The following is a 22,934-nucleotide window of genomic DNA, read 5'->3' as shown; positions in this document are numbered from 1 at the left end:
TCTCTTAATTCTACAATAGGATGAACCCACAAATTACGTCGTCTTTTCAGTTTCTTTTTATTTCATATGGACCACAGCACAACATACTCTTCTACATCCATAATCCAAAAATATAATCGCACTGCACTGCTACTATTTTCATACTGACGAGCATGCCCGTGAATCCGATACAGCAGCCATCGCAAATTCTGTATCTCGCATACAGTATCTCGCATACAGTATCCTCGTCTGAAAGCCCTCTTAGGGGAAGGTAGGGGAATATCGACCGCAGAATAATATCGATCATTTTCAAATTTCATCTAATGGAAGTCGCAGAGCAAAACGAATGCGCACATATTGAACGCATAAACAACAGGTGGTGCACTGGCCCCTTAGTCGTTTTTTATACGCTATAGGCACTTAATGTCTGGTAAATTTGTGTTTTGTGGAAGATTTTTATAAGATTTTACAATCGTATTTTAAGGTAAGGGATCCTTTATTAGCTGAAGTCAGCATTTTAGTATTCACAATGCATGAAAACATATTTCTGGAATACAGATATCACAAAATCATATAATTTCAGGTTAAGTGTTTTCTAAAAAAAATTTATGTAAACAATGAGCACACTTGCGGATAAAATCGACCATAGTGGTTGATTTTACCCCAACATGATCGATTTTACCCTAATTGTGATAGGTCTCAGTTGATGTTATTTATTTCAGATGCCACGAACATATCACAGAAAAACAACACGGTCCTCATGGGGCGAAGAGACGATGGAAAGGGCCCTCGGCGATATAGCTGACAAAATACTTTTTCGATAATAGGAGCATCCAAGTTATACAACATCCCTTATGGAACATTGCAAGACCGATTAAGAGGTCGTTGAGAGGCCAAAAGAATTACACTAGGACGAAAAGCTGTCTTTACCAAGGAAGAGGAATTCGAATTTTTATCTAGAATTTTTCAGAATTATCGAAGGGGTTTTTTTGGCCTTACGTACCGTACCATACGTCAAATGGTTTTTGAATATGCAGAGCAAAACAAAATTAAACATCCATTTAAAATGGCAACGAAAATGTGTGGAAAAGCCTGGTTTTATTCATTTATGCACGTCATCCAGAACTCATTTTGCGTAAAACAGAAGCAACAAGTTTGAGTAGAATTACTGCTTTTAATAGTAAAGAACTAAAGATATTTTGCAAAAACTTGGCAACTCGATGTGATCGTTACAAATGTGAATGTCATCAAATTTTTAATATTGATGAGACGGGTATCAGTAATGTTCATATTCCCTGTAATTATTGCTGCCAAAGGCCAGAACCAAGTTGGTGCAATTACCAGTGGTGAACGAGGACAAACCACGACGTCAGTATGCGCTTTCAGTGCCTCAGGTCAATATATTCCACCTATGTTTATTTATAGAAAAAACCGGATGAAAATGAAATGAAAACGGTCCTATTGGAGCAATATACAGTTGTTCCAAATCAGGGTTACGGGATAACGGAACAACTTTTCTTGGAATGGTTAAAACATTTTCAGTGGCATGTTAATACTTCTAAAGACCATCTAGTTCTTTTAGTTCTGGATAACCACACAACGCATTTAAGTCTGGCTTCCTACAATTTTTGTCGCAACACCGAAATAAATCTCCTTCCAAAGCCACCGCACACCTCTCACCGTCGCCAACCTGTAGATATTACGTTTTTGTCTCCATTCAAGACAGCTTACTACCAAGAATGTAACAAGTATATAAAACAAAAAAATATGGGAAAATCAATACAACAGACGTTGCGGAACTTATTAAAAATGCGTTTTAGGCACAGGTATCTTTTTCTTTAATTCCGATGTTTTTTGTGAAGGATAATTAATATCTATATCAGTAATTGAACAATATCAAGATAATATGTCTTCTCTGCTCGATACACATCAAACACCATCGCTAACACCAGTTCCCCTAGATGAACTACCAGGGCCCAGTGGAGTCCAAAATAAAAAACTGAGACCAAAAGCACCACCACTATTAGAAGATTCTTTTTCTGAATCAGAGGAAGTTTCAGACATTGATCTGAGCGACGATAAGGATAAATCTGTGCAGCTATGCAGATAAGGATAAAAAAATTAAAGCTTATCTCGTATATCTTTTAGAAGAAAAAAATAAATGCCAAACAGTGTAGCGATCATCGCACTATCAGTCTGATGAGTCAAGTACTGAAAATTTTCCTCAAAATACTGCACTCGAGAATTTAAAACAAAATAGAAGTACACCTAAGTGAAACACAATTTGGTTTTAGAAACAACCTTGGAACCAGAGAACTTCAGTTTACAGGTCATGGTTTAAAAATGTAGGGATATTGAACAATCGGTATATATATCTTTTACCGACTTCAAAAAGGCCTTTGACCGAGTAAACCACGACAAATTTATAGGTGTCTTGCAACAGGTAAGAATTGATGACCGAGACCTCAGTATTATCAAAAATTTGTATTGGCATCAATGCGCTAACATACGAATTGGACACAACACGACGGAAGCATTGGAAATGCGACGTGAAGTGAGACAAGGATGTATTATTGCCTCTACTTTTTAATATCTACTTTGAATTTGTTTTCAAAGAAGCCTTAGTTTATAGGGCAACATAATTACAAACAATGAGAATTCCATTTTAAAAATGGCAAAATGAAAGGTAAGAGACAAATAAAAGGAATAAGAACCACAATATTGGAAAACGGAAACTTACTAATATATAGTGGAGTAAAAGAGAAAAAACAGCTCAGGCTATGGTAGCATGCATGGTAAAAAATATATCATATCATCAATAAAGTAAGAAATTGGATATATTTCAATAAAGGAAGCAATTAAAAATCTTATTATACCCTATAGATCTGCTGCAACAAAAAACGAAAAGACTAAAAATACCCCATGGGATATCAATGCTAGAGTATGAAAGAGGTAGTAAAATGGAACGACGTTATACGGATATATACGGATGTCATATACGGATAGGATAAAATTAATAACGATGGAAAACCTTTACTTGAATTATGTTAAGACAATAACATGATGATCACGAATACACATTTACACAAGATCTTACACAAGGTACATAAGATCACAAGAGAACTCATAATGAGGAACAACAATCAAGAAACAAACAATTAATTATAGACAATACTCTGGTGCAAAAATTAGAAAGGAGCAGGATAAGAGACGTAAGGGTGAGAAGAAGCTATGAAATAGGCAGTCAAGACTACGTACTGGAAACTACATTTAACAACATAGGCATAGAAATAAAAATACACATTTACACAAGATCTTACACAAGGTACATAAGATCACAAGAGAACTTATAATAAGGAACAACAATCAAGAAACAAACAATTAATTATAGACAATACACTGGTGCAAAAATTAGAAAGGAGCAGGATAAGAGACGTAAGGGTGAGAAGAAGCTATGAAATAGGCAGTCAAGACTACATACTGGAAACTACATTTAACAGCATAGGCATAGAAATAAAAAGCACAGATGACAAGAATAAGAAACCGAGTAAATAATTAAAATACGAGTATATCAACTAAGGGAAGAAACAACGAAAATTGGATATAAGGAAAAGCTGTGGTTTAAGCTGTAGATGAAAGGGACTGCGAAGGACTGAAACCTCAAGTGTCAGTGTTAGATGAGATTGTTTCTCATGCAAAATCCATTAGTCTGCAGGTGGATGAAAGAGATATGAACAAACTTGTCGAGGAACAGTCTCGGGAGTTGAAAACCGAGGAGTTAGATGAACTGCATTCCAAGCAGCATACGGTGGTTCAATGAAAAATTAGTTTGGAAGAGGAGCCAGAATTGGAAGACGTTGTCTCTACAAGAGGTATATAGGAGATCCTGGGAATGTGAGAGAAAGTTGTAGAGTTCGTGGATAAAAATCACCCGAAAAAGTTACAACTGGTCGTGCATGGGTGTTGTTCAACGAAACTTGCCTAACACATTTCCGCAATATTCGGAAAGGGAGGAAGAAACAAACCTCCTTGGAAAGTTTTTTTAAACAATCTGCAGATGAAAATGAGCAAAGGGTGATGAAAAAAGCGAAGACCACTGATGAAATTAAGCGCTTCCTTAAGCACTTCACTTTTTCTTATGTTTTTACAGAATATGTATGTATTTTTTGTTACCTATAAATAAATGTTTCTTCTTTTAAATACATTTTTATTATTTAAAAACACTTAACAAAAACAACTAACATGTTTTTTTGGTGACTGGAACGGATTAATGACATTTCAGTTTATTTCGATGGGGAAAATTGCTTTGACATACGAGCAAGATTACGGAACCAATTACACTCGAGGTACCACTGTATATCTATAATCCTCTAAAATAACAGCTGATCTGGTAGATGAAGAGGGGGTTGAGGTTAATTGAGAATACAGCTGATTGAAAGCCAAGTGTACTCTGTTGAACAGAGTACACTTGGCTTTTAATCAGCTGATACCCAATTAACCTGAACCCCCTTTATATATATATATATATATATATATATATATATATATATATATATATATATATATATATATATATATATATATACAAAAGAAATTTAATCTTTGCAGATAAGTTAAATAGTAAAAAGTAGTATATATCGCTTAGATTCTTCATGTCACTCTTAACATTGATGGAGAAATCGTTAAGGAAAATATATTACATTTCAATGAACTCTCTTTTAGATTTATTGTTTTCATGGTGGAGAATTGTAGTTTTAGTATAGTCCATGAGATGACCAGTGGAATGGACATGTTTGGCTAATACAGAACGGTTAGGATGAAGTCGAGAATCACTTTTGTGTAGTGTGATACGTGATTTCAATAATTGAGAAGTTTGGCCGATGTAGGAATTGTTGCAAAAGAGGCATGGAATGTTGTAAACAATGTTACTAAGCATATCTATAGGAGTCTTATCTTTGATCTTAGAATAAAGATTATTGATTGTTAGGGCTGATCTACAAGCCACATTAAGTTTAATATTGATATTATTATTACCAAAGCTATTTTCATCACTTTTCAGAATACTTGTTAACCCCGGAGTGATATCACTGAAGTATGGCAATGAAAAATATTTGTTGATAGGAGTATCCGAGACTGGGTTCCCTCCTGATATCTTAAGTGGAATTAATTAATTATTTTCTTTTAAATGTAGTTGCATTAGTTTTTTCGGTCAGCCTTGGGTACACCTTTACGTTTCAAGTTTATAGCTACCATACATTTCCAACGATAACTTTTTTCACATAGTAATAAAAAACCAATATGTTCTTACTAGCTAAGTTGTTTTTTTAACATCCTAACTCTACAATTCTAAGTTACGGTAAGATCTCCAATGTTTTTTAAATAGATGATATATGGTAGCTAATTATAATTTCTTCTCTTTCAGCCCTGAAGAAGCCAAATTAATTCTCTTTGGCGAAAACGTTCGGCGAAACAATTGATACTCATTAGAGTCTTTATTGCAGATTTCCCCAATATAATAATGACCAAAAACAAAACAATATTAACCGATGACAAGGATATAATGGAAAGATATAGAGAACGTTTCGAACAACTATTAAAAGGATAGCAAGGAAAAGCCAAGGAAACGAAAACAACGTAATTGGCGATTAGAGAAAAACACTAAAGAAACAGAAACTATACAGGAAGGAGAACTAGAGGACGCAATAGGAAAGATACAGACTAGGAAATATTTTGAGAAAGATGAAGTTAGTCCAAAAGTGTTGAAATATATAGGAGAAAAAGTAATTAAAAGGATATTATATATCCTTAATCTAATATGAAAGAAAAAATAGATAGATAGAGGAATAGAGAGATAGATAGAAGATAGAAGCAACTAAAAGTATGTATATATGAAAACAATAAATATAATAAGAACACAAAGCATGCATTGCAACCTTTTGAAACAACTCGATTAGTTAGACAAGGAGGTAGTTTAAGCCCAGTACTTTTTATAAATGTAAAAGATAAGAAAGTAAAAGCATGTAAAAAAACCTTTAAAAATAGTGTATAGGATGGAATAGAATGCAAATGATAAATGAAGAGATATGTGTATAATACAAATGCAAAAAATAAAACCTAAGTGTAAATACAGATAAGATAGACAATGAAAATAATAAGGAAAGAAGGCATGGAAGACCTACTTGATGTGCTGATAGATCAACAAAAAATTAAGCAAATAAACATATACGAATACCTGATAACGTAATAAATAACGGAGAAACTATTACAATAACAGAATCAAGAATAAAGAAAGACTATTGTAAGCATTACATAAAAGATTCCTCAACATCAAAAAATATTAAGAAAAACGCAGATGACAGTATATGAAACAATATATGGGCCAACTAGCAAAACATGATTTTATACAAAAGACACTAGAGTATGATACAAACAACAGATATGAAATACCTCAGAAGAACGATAGAGACAACAAACTCACAGAATGAAGAAATATGAAGCAGACCTAAAACTAAACCGTTACTTGACACAAGAAAGGAGAAAAAATTAGCAAGGTTTGGTCATATAACACGAACGGGCAGTAACATGCAACTAAAAAGAGTGTAGGAACCTAAACCTATAGGAAAAACAGAAAAGACAGACCAATAAAAGAGTGGACAGAAGACTGGGGTAAACATTTTGTTAGGGAATCCGAGACGAACAGTGAGTCGTATGTATATATCATACAAAACTTATTTTACGGCAAAAATAATACATAATTTTCAAGTAGACTAATATAGAAGACATAAATTATTCGAAAGCTTTAACCTACGACGTAATTCGACGAAATATAAACAGTTTACCGGATGGCATAGAAATATCATGATATAGTTGAGGTAAAAATTTAGAGCAGTTATAACTATAAAAATGAAAACGTTATAATGTTGAATACTACGGTAGCTATTTCTAGGCCTAGAAAGTTTGGTAGTGGTCAAGTTAAACTTTTTTTTTTCGTCTTCATAGAGCGGGTGTCTGGAATCTTTAAAAGACATCTTAGTCCAGGACGCCGCCTGTCTGACCTTGGTGCAGGATTCGCAATAATTCCCAATGCCTACCTGCTTACCAGACCCTCCTCTGTCATCCAGCGATCTGGAAGCGGAATGGCCGCTGTAAGACCGGCATCACTTCCAAAGCACTACCTTCATTCATTCATTCTCCATTCATCCACATCTACACTCCATTCATTAACAAGGAGACTCCCTGTCTCGTTCCAGGTAGAGCGTAGAAGACCCTCATCGCTCCTAGTACGGCATCACTCTCAGACGGGTATTTCCTCCTCCCCCACAGTCTGAGTGACGCAGTTTAACTCATACAGTCTGACGCACTTTTCTAGCTTTAACTTTCAGCATCGTATGTGTCACTTCTAACATCGTATGTGTCCGAGTGTATAGTATAGGCATTCATATGTGCCAGCCTTTCTAAATCTAGAGAGGTAGGCCCCAAAACACCCGTGTCCTGTGAGCACCTACATCAGGAAATAATCCAGTCGCCTGTGGCCACAGTCCACCTAATCTGTTATGTTCGGGATCAGCATTTTCGTCTGCTGTGTCACATTCTCCGTGTTGTTCCATTCTTCTTGCCATCTTTCAATTGACCTTTCCCTTTCCTCTCTTCTTTCGGCCATAGTAAAGTTGGGGCATCTTCTCTCATAGACCTTTTTTCTTTCCACCGCCAAAACATGCAACGGAACACATTTAGTGATGGTCCACAAGGCTGCCGCAGACACAGTTCTGCAGGTGCGTACCACTCGCAACAGACTTGTTTTGTCCACTCGTGTCATGAGACTCCTATAGGCCCTTATCTCTACCGCCCCGCTCCAGACTGGTGCTGCGTAGAGGACGATCGACTGTACAATACCGTGTAAGACCCTCCTCCTTTCTTATTTATGTCCCCCAATGTTGGGCATCACTCTTCCCAACGCAGCCGCAGTCTTCGCAGCCTTAATAAGCCAGAATAAATAAGCTCCCTAAGAGTTTCCTAGTTTGTTGAATTCTGTGTGTTATTTCCAAATCTCTCAATCTATTCTAATGAAAATATGTTACGAGATGATATTTGAATTGAAATGAATTAAACACTGTCCACACAAGAAGTGAACTACTAGAGTAAACAAGCGAATCGATTCAACATAGCAGTAGTGGTCCAGCGCAACTTTCTGTTTAAACCAAATGGACAAAAAACCTCAAACAATTCAGTCTGAACTACGAAATTTAGTAAAATCGAACCAAATAACCAACACTCCTATCAAAACAGGAAAACCATAAGGAGTCCAAGCAGAGATGGTTCAAGTAATATCAATAAATAAATTAATCTAACTTTTTGATGGATCCATATATGCAGGATATAGACTACATCCCTGTGTTTATTGATAAACCTTTAAATATACAAGCGTTTATTCAGTCGACGGAGCATTTTTATAAAGGTATAGATGGTGAAAAATTTTCAATTTTGCATCCAAAAATAAAAATCTAGATCGGTTGAAGTTAAATTTAGAATCAAAGATAATATATGTCTAACTGAAACCTGGATAATTCCTGATGTATTTTTATTTAAAATAGAAATAAAAATATCCTATATTATAAAGGAGACATAAATCAAAATGAAGGTGTCATCAGATATTTGAGAAATGGTTTAAGATATACCTGTTAGAATTGTAACAATTTCTCTATGTAAGGCATTAGAGACAAGTATAGTTTCAAAATAATAAAAACGCACTAATAACTATGGTCTATAGACCACCAACAACTAATGAAAATGACTTTTGTGTTGGTTTGGATGGTTATTTGAATAACTAAAAGCTTTGCATGTAAATACCATGTACTTTTGGTAAATATTAATATTAATGTTAATAAATATGTCTTCTGACTCTTCTGAATATTTATTTATGCTAAGTGAGCATAATTGTGTATATATTATAATAAATAAAGATACTCGAATTCAAGGAGATTCCCGTCGCTTTATTGATTATATATTTGGAAAAAGTAAGTTTAAACAGGAACAAAATTTATTAAAAAAAATATCATCAAAATAATATGATAATTTAAAAAAAGATCTCAGTTTACAAAATTGGGATAAAATTCTGAATAGGAATTTGTTTTCTTTTTTTTGCCATAAGCAGTTGCCATTCATCCAGTCACAACTTTTTTAATTTCTTCCCAAAGGAAAGAAAAGAAAATAATTATCTCAATGCATAGTTGGTTATCAGTATAGGAACAAACATGATTTCTCGCTTCTCGTCTAGGGACCCATCAAGACATTAAATTAAAACATAAACTAGACTTGGTCACGGATAGTAGGTTTAAAACAAATGGGATAAAACAAAGGTTCCTATTTTAACTGGGCTTACAAATTAAGGTTACTTTTGGAAATAAATTCTGTTAAGTAGTTACTTATATACAATTTTGTTATTTAATGACAAAAGGTAACAAATGTTATAGGGTGAAAGGAATTTATGTTTTATTAAGTTTTTTATTAAGTCGTCAGTTTGTTGTATATATTTTGTACATTCAAAGAAAATGTGGTTTAAATCTGCTTCTTTTTGACAACCTTCACATAAATTGGAATTTACAATTTTAAGTTTTCCCAGATGAGCCGGATAATATGCGTATCCTAATTTAAATCTGATAATAGATGTAATGTATCTACGTGGAACAGAAGTGATTTCTAAACCATAGTTCACTCGGGATTGTGGGTTGTATGAGTGCATATTGTGAGTTAGAGTGTTGACTATATTCATAATATTCCTGTTTCCACTGATTGTTTAGAATATTCTTGATTGTTACAAATACATCTCGTATGCAGAGCTTATAATCTGTTTTCGAGTCAGCATCAATGGCTTTCTTAGCTAATATATCTACATATTCATTGTGCTCAAGCCCTATGTGATCTTTAACCCACAAAAATCTAACTGTTCTTTGTTTCTTGTTCCTGATGTAATTCAAAAATATTTTTTTTTTTTTTTTGATTAGAAGAATGTAAATTTTTGTGATTTTGCTAGGAAAAGATTTAGTCTTAATCGCTATAAGAACAGACAAAGAATCAGATGCAATAATTGTGGAGTTGTCATTAGAATTCTTAAAATACTTTAATGCTTTATAAATTGCTATAGCTTCAGCAGTAAAAATTAAAAAATTATGATCTAGAGTAAACATGTTTTCTATACTTTTTGAAGGAATATAAAAAGCGCATCCAGTGCCAAGAGAAGACTTTGATGCGTCTGTATAAATAACTGTTGATGCTGGCCAGTTTTCTAATGAATTCCTTAAATATTGTAGCTGATTGCAGTATTTACATGGTACCTTGGTTTAATTACCGTAATAGTTTGCAAAAAAAAATATAAAATTCTTTAAAGTTTGAATTATCATATGTGTATGAGTGGTGTAATTGCAATTTGAGAGATTTCTAAAAGCGTCACAAAGTGGAGGAGAATTTTTATTTGTTAAATCGGCATTATTAAGTTTGCTAATACGGCAGTAAATAGAGAGGTTTCTATGCCGAATATTAATCACTACTGACTAAGATATTCTCTTTTATATTTGAGTGGAAATTCTAGTGCTTCAACATATATCGAATTGATTGGAGTTGATTTCATAGTACCTAGACAAATACGCAATATTGTATTTTGAAACATGTCTATATTCCCCAGGATATACTTAGCTTCTGAACCATATAAAACACATCCATAATCTATAATTGATTTCGTGTATTATCGATAAAAAAGTAACGCAGTTTCTACATCGGCTCCCCATCAAGTTTTAGAAATTGTTTTAAGGAAATTTAATCCCTTATTACATCTATTTAACATGAAGTCAAAGTGTAACTTCCAAGTTAATTTACGGTCAAAAATCATCTCTAAGTATTTAATTGAATAAGAGAAATTATATTCCTGACTGTTCACTGTTAACTTGTCTATTTTTGAGAGATTATGCCTCGTGAAAATACAGATCCTAGATTTACTTGGTGCTATTTCGAACCCATTTTCTTTAAACCAGCTATTGGAGAAGTCGTCCATTTTTCCCAAAATTTGTAGGTTTTGGAAGATGAATATATAAGAAAATCATCAGCATATTGTATTATATTAAAACTGTTATTTACTATGGAGATATTGTGCAAATCAGATGTATATAGATCAAATAATGAAGGGCTTAAAACTGACCCTTGTGGAAGTCCTAGGTTCTTATATCGAGGACCTATAAGTTTATTGTTATTTGATGTCAAATAAATTTTTCTGCAAGTGTAAAAGTTGAGAATAGTTTTCACTAATGCAGCTGGGATATGAAAATTTCTAATAATTTTTTCCATAAGAATGTCAAGACAAACGTTATTACATTAAATATTGTAGGTAAGTATGTATTATTGGAAAATGTATCCTGAATGTTCGTTACTAACATAGCAAGAGCATCTATAGTACCACATCCTTTTTTGTATCCAAATTGAAGGTCTGGAAGTAATTTCTTCTTATCTAACCACCATTCCAGTCTATGCTTGATCATTCGTTCTAATGTTTTTAGTAGACAAGACATCAGGGAAATGGGTCTGTATGACTCAGATAAATTGGGATTTTTACCTGGTTTGAGAATAGGACTAATAATTACATCTTTAAATTCATGAATAACTGAGTTATTGATAGTTAAGTCATTGAATATATCCAATAAAAATAGTTTAGCACTTTTTGGATGAAACTGAATCATAGGATATTTAATATTATCCAATCCGGACTTGAATTATTTATGTTTTTGAGTACATACTCTAATTCAGTAATATTAAATAGTTCTAGTAAAAATTCCTATTCGTTATTTGTAGAATGTATTGTCCCTCTAATGTACTGTCAAAGCATTTTGTGTTCAATATTGGTTTTCTATTTATTTTCTTGGCTTGATTCCATAAATGAGATGATGGAGTATTTTTATTTAGGGCGGAGACAAAATGTTTCCAACTTTGTTTGGCTATTGCTTTTAGTTTTTTCTTGTCGTTTGCTATAATCTCTTCAAATAATTTTCAAAATTCGAATTATGTTTATATATCGAAAGGGATTCTTGTCTCTTACTGATGACTCTATTGCAGTCTCTATTCCACCAAGAGGGGGGTTATGAATTTTGTTTTTAAAAGGTTTATACTGTCGAATTAAAATTTCTGCTGCCGGGTTGATCCCATCTATTAAGAAACTGTATTTTCTGATATATTTTCCATTTGGTACTGCTTATCAAAAAATTGTTCAACAGAAGATGCATATAAATACCAATTGGCCTTTTTTATGTTCCACTTGCTTGCAGGATTAATCTTTTTAATTTTATTCTTGCAATATATTTGCATGTTGTTGATAAAATGGTTTGAGCCTAAAGTGTCTGGATAGACGGACCAGATTATTTTACCAGTCTGAAATCCTGAAATTATTGTTTTATCGTCTATTGTTTTAATGTCTTCCAATGTACGAATGTTATTGAAAAGCTTGATTATGAAAGTAAACACACATTTAGCTAATTCATTTTTGTTATTAGTTTTTCCATAGTTCGGTTTATATGGGTTAGGAGGTAAGGGTTGTGAGGGTCCAAATCTGAAGAGAAAAATTGATTGCTGTGAATAGGAGGGAAGTTGGCTTTCCTTTTCTTTCCAGTAGGAAGATTTCTGCTTTCAAAATTACTTTGACGGTGTGTTGAAATTTAAGTTTGTCTCATAGTCATATTGGGTCGATTTATAGAAATATTTTTATTATTTACAGGGAGTGTGGGAAATTCGTTATCATAATTTGTAAGAACAGAAAAAGGATTGTGACCAATTTGGCCGGAGAATGAATTTTGACAGTATAATTTTGCTTCTAAAAAGGTAGTTTGTTGGTCTAGCATAATGGTCTAAATTTTCTTCTGCTTTTTATAAAAAGGGCAGTTTTTAGATGTTTTTAAATGATCACTATTTTTATAGTATATGCAAAACTTGGTTTTCTCATATTTATGATCTACATTTTTAATTTCACCACATTATATACAGGAATCGTGTGTACGTTTGCACTGTTTAACAATATGTCCAAATGTCAGTCTCCTGTAAAATTGTACAACTCTACCAACAAATTGCTTAACGATAATATTATTACGATAATTGCTTACTTAATATACTTAAAACTATAGACGAACATTAAACATTCTCCATTAAATAATTAATATGGTACAGACTAAGTCCCTAACCAACCCTTTCACTTCCAATAAGTGATTTGGTATAATTTACTAAAATCTTTATTCGATTCCGACCAATACTCTTAATTTCTTGTATATTACTAGGTTTTAATATCTTAACCCTTTGAGACCCTGTGTACATGTGTATGTACATAGCTTTTATTGTTTTGTTAAATACCAACTACTCGCTTATCTATACCGAAATAGCATTCAGTCACTCAAATATACATTTACGATCCACATTTTTAACTTCTGCTTCCATCTAGTGGTCAACAGGTAAAGTTGTCAGCGATTTTGTTGTAAAGTGTCAGCTGTTTAGTTGGTAACCGATACTGCTAGTTTTATTTTACGAGAAACTGTTATCTTTTGTGAAACGAAATCGATCCAACTTTTTAAGTGTGATTTATAAGGTAAGTAGTTTTTTATAAAGTACAAAACATTGCCATAAAAACGATAGTTTTGAAATAAACAAACATTTTTTAAATGCACATGAGCATGTACAAGTGGTCTGAAAGCATATTTCTGATTGTACATATGTATGTACATATGGTCTAAACTTGGGTTTTAACTTAGTATTGTTGATTGCAGATAACATGGATTACAAAAGAAAAAAAATGTGATTTCGACAACCCAAAACATCTCCAAGAGTTAATTGACCTCATAGAGGACGGTAACGTATCAGAAATAGACAATTTGGAAGTTCCCGGAGGAGAGAGTTCTGACGAGGAGAATGGAATTCTGGATAACTGTGAGAATAAATCTGTTATAAGACCAGGGGTTGATGCTTTGACCAGACGTGACACTGAGACACTGGAAGAAGATGATAATGAGGAGTTAGGGAGAACTTATGATTCAGACGACGAATATATACCAGATGAAGTTGCAGGTTACTCGGGTACAAAAAAATTAGGAATTAAAGTATGTTTCTCAGAAAAGGATTGTTCTAAAAAACCAAAACAAAGAGAAATTAAAACAAAAAAGAGAACCGTAGAGTGGACTAAGGCATCGATAGAGACTCCTACATTTACATGGCATCCTACTTCCCAAATACAAGTCTTACAGAGCCACTGTACCCAATTCAGTATTTTTCGAAGTATATTTCAAATGATTTGTTTGAAAATATAGCAACATTTACAAATGTATATGCCTTACAGAACGGAAAAAATTTTAGACCAACTAATGAGAGAGAAATTAAAATTTTATTTGCACTTCATATAATGATTGGAAATTTAAACAAATTTCCCAAAATTGGGATGTACTGGGAAAGAAGCCTTGGTATTAGAATGTTCCTAGATAACATGTCTAGGGACAGATTTTTCCAGCTTAGAACATGTTTACATCTAGTGAACAATTTGGAAAGACCAGCAGGTGATACAGATAAATTTTATAAGATTCGTCCTATCATCGACGCTGTCAGAAAGAGATGTTTACAGCTTGAACTTGAGGAAGTACTTAGTGTTGACGAGCAAATGATTCCTTACACAGGAAATCTTTCCGTAAAACAATATGTGAAGGGGAAGCCCTGTCCTTGGGGAATAAAATTATTCGTCTTGTGCGGAAAAAGTGGTCAAGCTTTTGATTTTGTTTTTTATCAGGGTAAATCTACAGAACTGAATGCAGATAATAAAACAAAACATGGGTTAGGGGCATCTATCGTTCTTCAACTAGCCGAAAGAATTTCCACCAGTGAAGGCCACAAATTCTATTATGACAATTATTTCTCATCCTATGAACTACTTGAAATATTATTGGCTAAAAAAATATATGCTGGAGGGACTATTCGAATAGATAGATTTTACAAACCTCCTGTGTTACCAGACAATGAAATGCTGAAACTAGTCAAATGTGCTAGTCAAATGGTTATATATAAAGACTGTGAAATTAGCCTCCAATTATGTTGGTGCAGGTAATTTAGACATAGTTAGAAGATAGGACAAAAAAGGCTCTTGTTACGTAGATGTTAACCGACCTGAAATTGTCAAAGATTATAATTATGGAATAGGCGGAGTTGATCTAATGGACCAGATGATTAATTATTATCGAATATTTATTAGATCGCGAAAGTGGACATTGCGTGTTATTATGCACATGATAGACTTCGCTCTCACCAACAGCTGGCTGGAATACAGGAAGGACTGCGACAAATGTAATACAACCAATAAGGATAGAATGAAATTTCTAGACTTCAGAGTCAGAGTTGCCGAAAGCCTAATAAATATGGGCAATTCAGTAAGTAGCAAACGAGGAAGACCAGCATCTTCTTCGAGAGACGAGACCATTTTTGGAAAAAGAAACGGACAATTTTGGTCACATACCGGAGATTGATTCTAAGAAAGAGGCTACTAGGTGTAAAAACACAGATTGTAATGGACGTAGTCATGTGTTCTGTACAAAATGTAAAATACATCCGTGTTTAATTAAGGCTAGAAACTGTTTTGCAGCTTTTCATGAACAATAAATATGTAATAATAATTACTTTGTAGTAAATATATTTATAGTGTTGAGTTTATATTTAAGACCATATGTACATACATATGTACAATAAAAAAATTTTTTTTTAAAAAGCGTACACAAGTTTTTTTTCATTTTATCGTACTAATTGAAGACTTTTGAAATATAAAAACACATAAGATTTTTTTTTTTTAAATAAAAAAGTCAGGTCTCAAAGGGTTAAACAGTATATCGCACAACCCGAACAAAACTGTTGTAAATCAAAAATACTTAATTTTACAGGAGCGGCAAAAGAAAATTTTAAAGTACTTTATTTTAAGTTAACACCTAATCGAAAATTTAAATTTATTTCGTTGCAAATTGAAGTCAATATTAATTATATATAAGCCCTATTGACGTCAATGGTGAAAGTCATGAATTTTGTGCAAAATTTAATTAAATTATTAATTTTTTTTTTTGAGATGATACGTTTTTGCTCGGAAAATTTTTAATTATGACGCCTTTGTAGGTCTGCTTTTCTGCGTTTAAACTCCTGTACGTCGACTTGCTGAACATTAAAGTCAGAAAAAGATGTGTTGTAAAAAAATTTCAATGGCTGTGACTTTTGGTAAAGTTGTTACCAAAGTCTGCTGCTAGTTGTTTTACGTTAATAAAATTTTCATGAGTAAGCTCTTTTACTCTTAACGGGTTTCTTTCTTTTTGGCTAATCGTATTAAAGTAATAAATTGGTCTGGAACAAAGATGAGACCAGACTTTAAGGAGCGAGTAACCTAAAACAATAAAATGATTCAATGTTCTACAATACGTATGCAAATAAACAAATAACTAACTATACCTGCTTCTCAATTGTGGAATGAGTAGAATCACTTTTGATTCTGTGTATGACCAACCACTAAGTATTTGTGGGTAATACATTTAATTTTAAACTTGCCAACAGCGTACATTAAAAACAGCAACCAGAAACCTAAAACAATAATTCTCAGAATTAGAAAACATATAATAAACAGCGGCGGCCAGCCAGGTGAAGTAGGTGAAGGTGAGGTTCACCAAAAAAATATAATTAAATTGAGACAAATAAATAAAAAATGAAAACAATATTATTATATCTAAATTCTGAAATCAATTATTTATTCTCTTTTAATTAATCTAAAAAAAATTAAAAAAGACAACTAGCTTTATTAGCGGTACGTACTTGACGGCCAAGTCCTGACCTGTGTCACTAGCCGTGTATAATAGGATTCAGGAAGAGGTGAATATAATTTTTGAAATGCAAAATCCATCTGCATCAGCGTTCACGGTTGCCATGGCAACGTGACGTCAGCCTATCCTTAGTGATAGCTGAGAAAACTGGTACGTGCAGTTCCGCTTAAAAATATATTATTCGTCTTCACCCACTGTTGGATGTGTATTTGGTATTCCTATTTTTTGGAAATTTCTCTATATATTAATTTTATTTGTTTAGTGCACTTTATTAATACATTTCTCTGTGGTTTGTTTCGGATTTCGGATATAAAGTGTTTTCGTGGATTTCGTTTGGACAAAAATATTTTTAGACTTCTTCTTCTTCTTCCTATGCCGTCTCCATTAACGGAGATTGGCGACCACATTTCTAAAAATTTCTCTGTCTTTTGCAACGTGGAATAAATCGTCTACAGTCATGTTTGTCCAGTCTCAAATATTTCGCAGCCATGATTTCCTCTTTCTACCTATTTCCTTTTATTAATCGACTCTACCCTGCATGATTACCTGCAGAAGACTATATTAAATGGTGGCTAAATTAATGAGTTGGTGTGTAATATATTAAGACTCCATTTAGGCATTGGAAAAATGCAGATAAAAGGGATGTTCTTTTACATTGTCGACCAACCAGTATTTTAAACATCTGCGTCTGATCCAGGGTGGTCGGCTGCAATCAGCATCTGACTTAGAGTGGGCGGCTGAATCGAAACTCACCAACCCCAGGCGTGGTGTTTTAATCGCCAAATAACCCTCAATGAAATGTCGAATTTCAGAACTAAAATACCCCAGGCAAGCAGAACTGAACAAGAAAAACTGTTTTCAAGTTATTAGGGCCATAAACTCTATACATTTTTTTTAACGAATTTTTTATGAGATTTGGGCGCGAAGTAGGTACTAAACCTCCTTTTGGCTCCGGCAAGCTTTCCTCATCTTCACTACTTTTTTAGGCCACGAGCCGCCGCTAATAATAAATCATTATTATACAAAAATACAGGTAAACATGATTACCTATTCTTTTGCTGAGCACCAAAGTTATCACTGTTTAAGACTATCTCGATATTATCTGAGTCTAAATCTTTAGACTTCATTTTTAGGTATGATAAGAGACAGGGACAAACTTCTGCAGAACCTTTGACACCCTCGCAATTATGCCAAACATAACAGTACGTTTTGTCCTTTCCAGTTTCGATAACTGTCAAGTTCATCGTATTTAATTTTAACTTGTAATAAAATAGAGAAATATCACCCTATGGGATTTGAAATACCGCTTGCATGTTAAAACAGACTACCACGAAATTGTTATTTACTTTTTCTTTATCATAGCCATTTCATTTCTGGATGACATCTTTTCATTATAATAGTTTTGAAACTCACTTTCTAAATTTCCTTTTTGTTCGTTTCCAGCATTATTGTAGATATAACACAGAATACATTGGTCCTTCTTCGGAACGAAAAATGAAATATTGAATTCTTTGTTAAATATGTCAGAATACATGTGATAATTTGCACATGGTTTTTCTTAATTTTTGCGTAAAATAGTATAATCTTTGTGTAGGTCTGCTATTAACTTACCACCATCTATGAACTAATAACTTGTTTGAGCTCTTAGATAGTGGTTTTCTATACGTGGTATTGACATAATATGATTTCTAACACTTTCTTTTATCTCAATATTGTTCTGAAGCTATTTTCATCTGACATGTTAAAGTAATTACTATTTAAATGGGAATAAGCTGCAATTAAAGGGTAAAGTACGTTTATTAAAGTTTGAATTTCCACTTCGGAAATCGTTCTCAAAATACAATTCGCTAATGTTTGTATTTTAAGAACGACTTCCAAAGTGGAAATTGAAACGTCAATAACGTACTTTAACCTTTAATTGTGGCTTATTCCCATTTAAATAGTACATTCTTTTATCTCTTCATCCACTTTTTTGTGGTTGTGATGTTTTCCACGGCCATCATCGAGAATAGTTCCGTTAGGTGTTAGCTTACCTCGTACGCTCTGAATAGTTCGATCGTTAATATCTAGAGTGGCTTTAAAAATTTTTTTGCACTCTCTATTTTTTCTGGTTAACTGTAAAATAAAGTGCTAAATTGAAATTTCGGTTTTTTTCTCTGACATATCTGTATTTTGGTTAATTAATTCACTACGCCTTTCAATAAATTCACGTTTTCTATTAAAATCCGACAAACTATAAAATTCATTAAATATTACAAGACAAACATTCATCTTCTGTACTTTTTGTTCTACACTTAAAAGTGCATTTTTCGCCACAAGTGTCCTTGATACATTTCTTTGGTACTGTTTTTTTTGCTAAGAGAACAATACTCCTGTCCAGCGTTTCTAAAATGTTTCGTTTTATTTCTTAGCCAATTATGTTCATTCCGAACTCTTTTTCTTGTAAGCTTTTTCTGTGCCTGGTCTGCTGTGTTTTCATTATTTTCATTTGTCGTTACTTAAGAAGAATTCTGTTCATTCACAGATAAACCAGTTGAAGGCGGAATATGTGAGGACGAGGGCGTACTACAAGACGAGAACGTACTAGAAGACGAAGACGTATTAGATGACGAAGACGATAAACTTAGAATTATTATCGTAATTTAGGTCTTTCACACTATCGTCATCATCTTCAGAAATATCAGAATAAGATTCTTTAGTCTGACTGGCACCTTTAGTTTGAATATTTTTTGATAAACATTCCATTTGATCCAAAGACATTTCATTCTTTTATACTGATGTCAAATAAACTGTTACCTAGCTCTCCACATCTGCACTTAACTTAGTACATACACAAATTGCACTTGCACTCCTTTTATTCTAAGCCCTCTAGTTAGTATCAAATGTAACTAAGTAGTACTTACCTTCGGTAAAAACTGTAGCAAATCAAATTATTACTCATTTGATGGAATAAGTTTAACTTAAAAATTTACTTGTTTATTATAAATTTATTACTTTATTGACCGGAACCATACCACTATTAAACAACACATAATTGCGATAAACTCCAGATGATTCACTTTTGTCGGGAAAATAGATCAATGAATATCATAATCGTCCATGCAAAATATGAGTATCACGAAATACTGCACTTTTGCTAGAATTTACTCAACGATTACTGAACGTTAATCGGAAATAATATGCTTTCGCTCGGAACGAGTAGTATTTCACCTACGCATCACGAATTAATACTGTTTTTAACGGAAATTTCCTGAAACATCTTCCGAGCAAAATAGCTTCTAGCGCCATCTGTGAGGTAATTTTTAAAGTAATTTTGCTACGGTTTTGTTGGTTAGTAGATTTGATATCATGTATCATATTTCCGTAAATAAGTGCGGTTTGAAAAAATTAGTCATTGAGTTATGACACTTTTGTTCGGGATGTGCGATATGTTCTACAGTCATGGGATGCAGCCTACCCAAGTTTTCTTCACCGGGTTTTTCAAGATATACCTACCCAAATATTATTCAAATTGTACTTATCTGACAGCAAATTAAAATGCTTTATCTCCATTTTCGTGGACTGCAAACCATCTTTTTCCTTTCATCATCAATTTCCAATGCACTATTCTCACTAATCACATCCATATCTATTTCATTCGCCGAAGAGGACGTCTTTAGATTTTTATCAATATCAAACGGGAATTATTGCATTTATTTGAAAACACACAATGTGGGTATACAGGGTGGTCCTTAAGTAATTGTAAAAAAAGAAACCATAGATTCTGCACTTTAAAATATTACGATTTAAGCCAACATGCTTTAATAAAATGTTGATATTAAGAAAGATACAGAGTGTTAAAGTGGAAATTTAAAATTTTATTTTTCGCTATAACTTTTACGTTTGTAAATATTTTTAGACAAAAATTTACAGTTGGATGCTTTTGGTAGGATAAATTATAATTTTATACTTACTTTAATGTAACTAATGGAGGGCGCCACATATGCTACATGTGTGGCATAAATTTGCGCTTAACTTTTGTGCTCTTTAAGTTAGCTCTATTTGTGTTAAAAAATATTAGAGACACATTATTTTTACAAAGAAAAGGTATACTTGTTAGTAACCTGAAAATTCAACCGTTTTCGAGATAAATGCATTTTATAAGTCAGCTGTACAATAATTCTTAGTTTGATATTTGTGCGGTGTGCGGAATGCACTGAATACCTGTAGATAAGCACAATTCATAGTTTATTCTTATTAAAACAACTCAAAGATGATAATGTAACATCACAAAATGCTTTGTTATATGTGCTAAATGTCTTATTGGAGAAAAGATATTTCATCTTCTTCCTTAGATGCCGTGTCCGTATTCAGACGTTGGCCGTCATCATGTTTACAATTACCCTTTGCTATCACTTCTTAAGTTTCTATAATGGCGTTGTATTACTTTTTCTCTATTGTAAAATGCTAAAATCCCAAAATATGTGGTTTATGCAATATGGTATACAACCACATTCTAGAGAGAACGCAGTTAAAACATACTTAAATACAACTTTTCTGAACGTTGGATTGGTCGTGGTAGTCATATTCCTTGGCAATGTGGTGAGATATTAATATAATTATTTAATTTACAAAAAATCCGAAAAGAATACTTATTGTTCATTATGTTAATTGTTTACCCATTTTTATTCGGACAAATAGAAACTAGAGCACAGGTATTGAATAACACATATGAGTCCTGTTTCATAATACATTTGCTACAAATCTAACCTCAAAGACTCTGCATTTTTACAAAAATATCATCGTTGTCCTAATAACCGATATTGATATAAATATAGTAAACATACGGGCAATTTAGTTCAGCATATTAGTTCGTTAATATTAGTTATATTACTCGTAAGCTGTAACGTAATCATATAAATAAGTAATGTCATCGATGTATTCATCCATTATACATTATAGCCACCACGTAGCCCCGAATTTAATTCACTTGATTTTGGTGTATGGGGCGCATTAAAACAACGTGTCTATAAAAATCCCATAAACATTCGCAACCAACTATGGGAAGAAATAAATACTGCAGCAGTTTCTTTAGAACTAATGATGCTATTTAATACGAGACGATCTTTTATGGAATATATTGACAAATGAATTAAAGAAAATGCTGGACATATCGAACACTTACTTTGACAAAAGTTATGTTATTTAGTTTATCTATTTCTTAATTTAGTTTGTAAACAAAATGTTTTGATTATGACTTTAATTTAACATGAAACGTAAAATGTTTGATGTAAAATCCTATTATTCTGTTATTTTGCCAAATCCTATTATTAATAATTATCCTGCTGATATATTTATTTTATCTAATATTTCGTTAACTATTAACTTTAGTTAAAGGTATTTTATACCAAAATTCAGAAGTATTAATGTTTTTGTCTATTTTTTCTTCGTTGCCTGGAGTAATTGACTTGGAACAGAATTATGCAGCTGATTTTTAAAATGCGATTATCTCGAAAACTGTTGAGTTTTGAAGTTATTAACAAGTATACCTTTTTTTTGTTAAAATAATGTATCTTTAATATTTTTTATTCCAAATACAGGTAACTTAAAGAGCAAAAAAATTAAGTGCAAATTTATACCACATATGTGGCATAAGTGGCGCCCTCTATCAGTTACATCAAAGTGTGCATCAAATTTTAATTTCTCATATTTAAAAGTACCCAGTTGTAAATTTTTATACATAAATGTTTACAAACATGAAAGTGTAGCTAAAAATAAAATTTTAATTTTGCACTTTAACACCCTGTATCTTTCTTAATATCAACATTTTATTAAAGCAATTTGACGTAAATCGTAATATTTTAAAGTGTAGAATCTACTGTTTCTTTTTGTACAATTACTTATAGGCGAGCGGTTTACCCCTATAAGCAGAGCATCAACCGACTAAAATTCTTTTTGCATTTCTAATGCACCAAACCTTTTTTATTCGATTCTATATATTTTTCCAAAATGAAATGTATTTTTTTTTAATTTTTACAAGTGGGCCGGCAATTGTTATTAACAAATAACTTATACAAAAAAGCAGTTTCACCGAATTGTTTCGGAATCAATTTTTTTAGGTGTATC

General features: G+C 32.7%; 1 protein-coding gene across 2 annotated transcripts in view; it reads right to left on the bottom strand.

Moving 5' to 3' along the window:
• Positions 1-20,033, bottom strand: part of LOC140438367 (uncharacterized) — a 39,494-nt gene extending 19,461 nt beyond the window's left edge. Inside the window, exons 1-2 of one of the 2 annotated variants that reach the window (XM_072528045.1) lie at positions 19,733-20,033; positions 16,465-16,593 (exon numbers count right to left, since the gene is read on the bottom strand). The gene's annotated coding sequence lies outside the window, so the exon portion shown is untranslated. Of the gene's footprint in view, positions 1-8,654; positions 8,779-16,464; positions 16,594-19,732 lie in introns of those variants that run through there. The other variant, XM_072528044.1, reaches the window with a different exon arrangement.
• Between the last annotated feature and the right edge of the window lie 2,901 nt (positions 20,034-22,934).

This window comes from Diabrotica undecimpunctata, chromosome 4 (assembly GCF_040954645.1).
Source record: "Diabrotica undecimpunctata isolate CICGRU chromosome 4, icDiaUnde3, whole genome shotgun sequence".
In the NCBI taxonomy this organism is placed as follows: Eukaryota; Metazoa; Arthropoda; class Insecta; order Coleoptera; family Chrysomelidae; genus Diabrotica; species Diabrotica undecimpunctata.
Note: the sequence above shows the minus strand (reverse complement) of the source record. Positions and strands in the feature narration are given on the sequence as shown.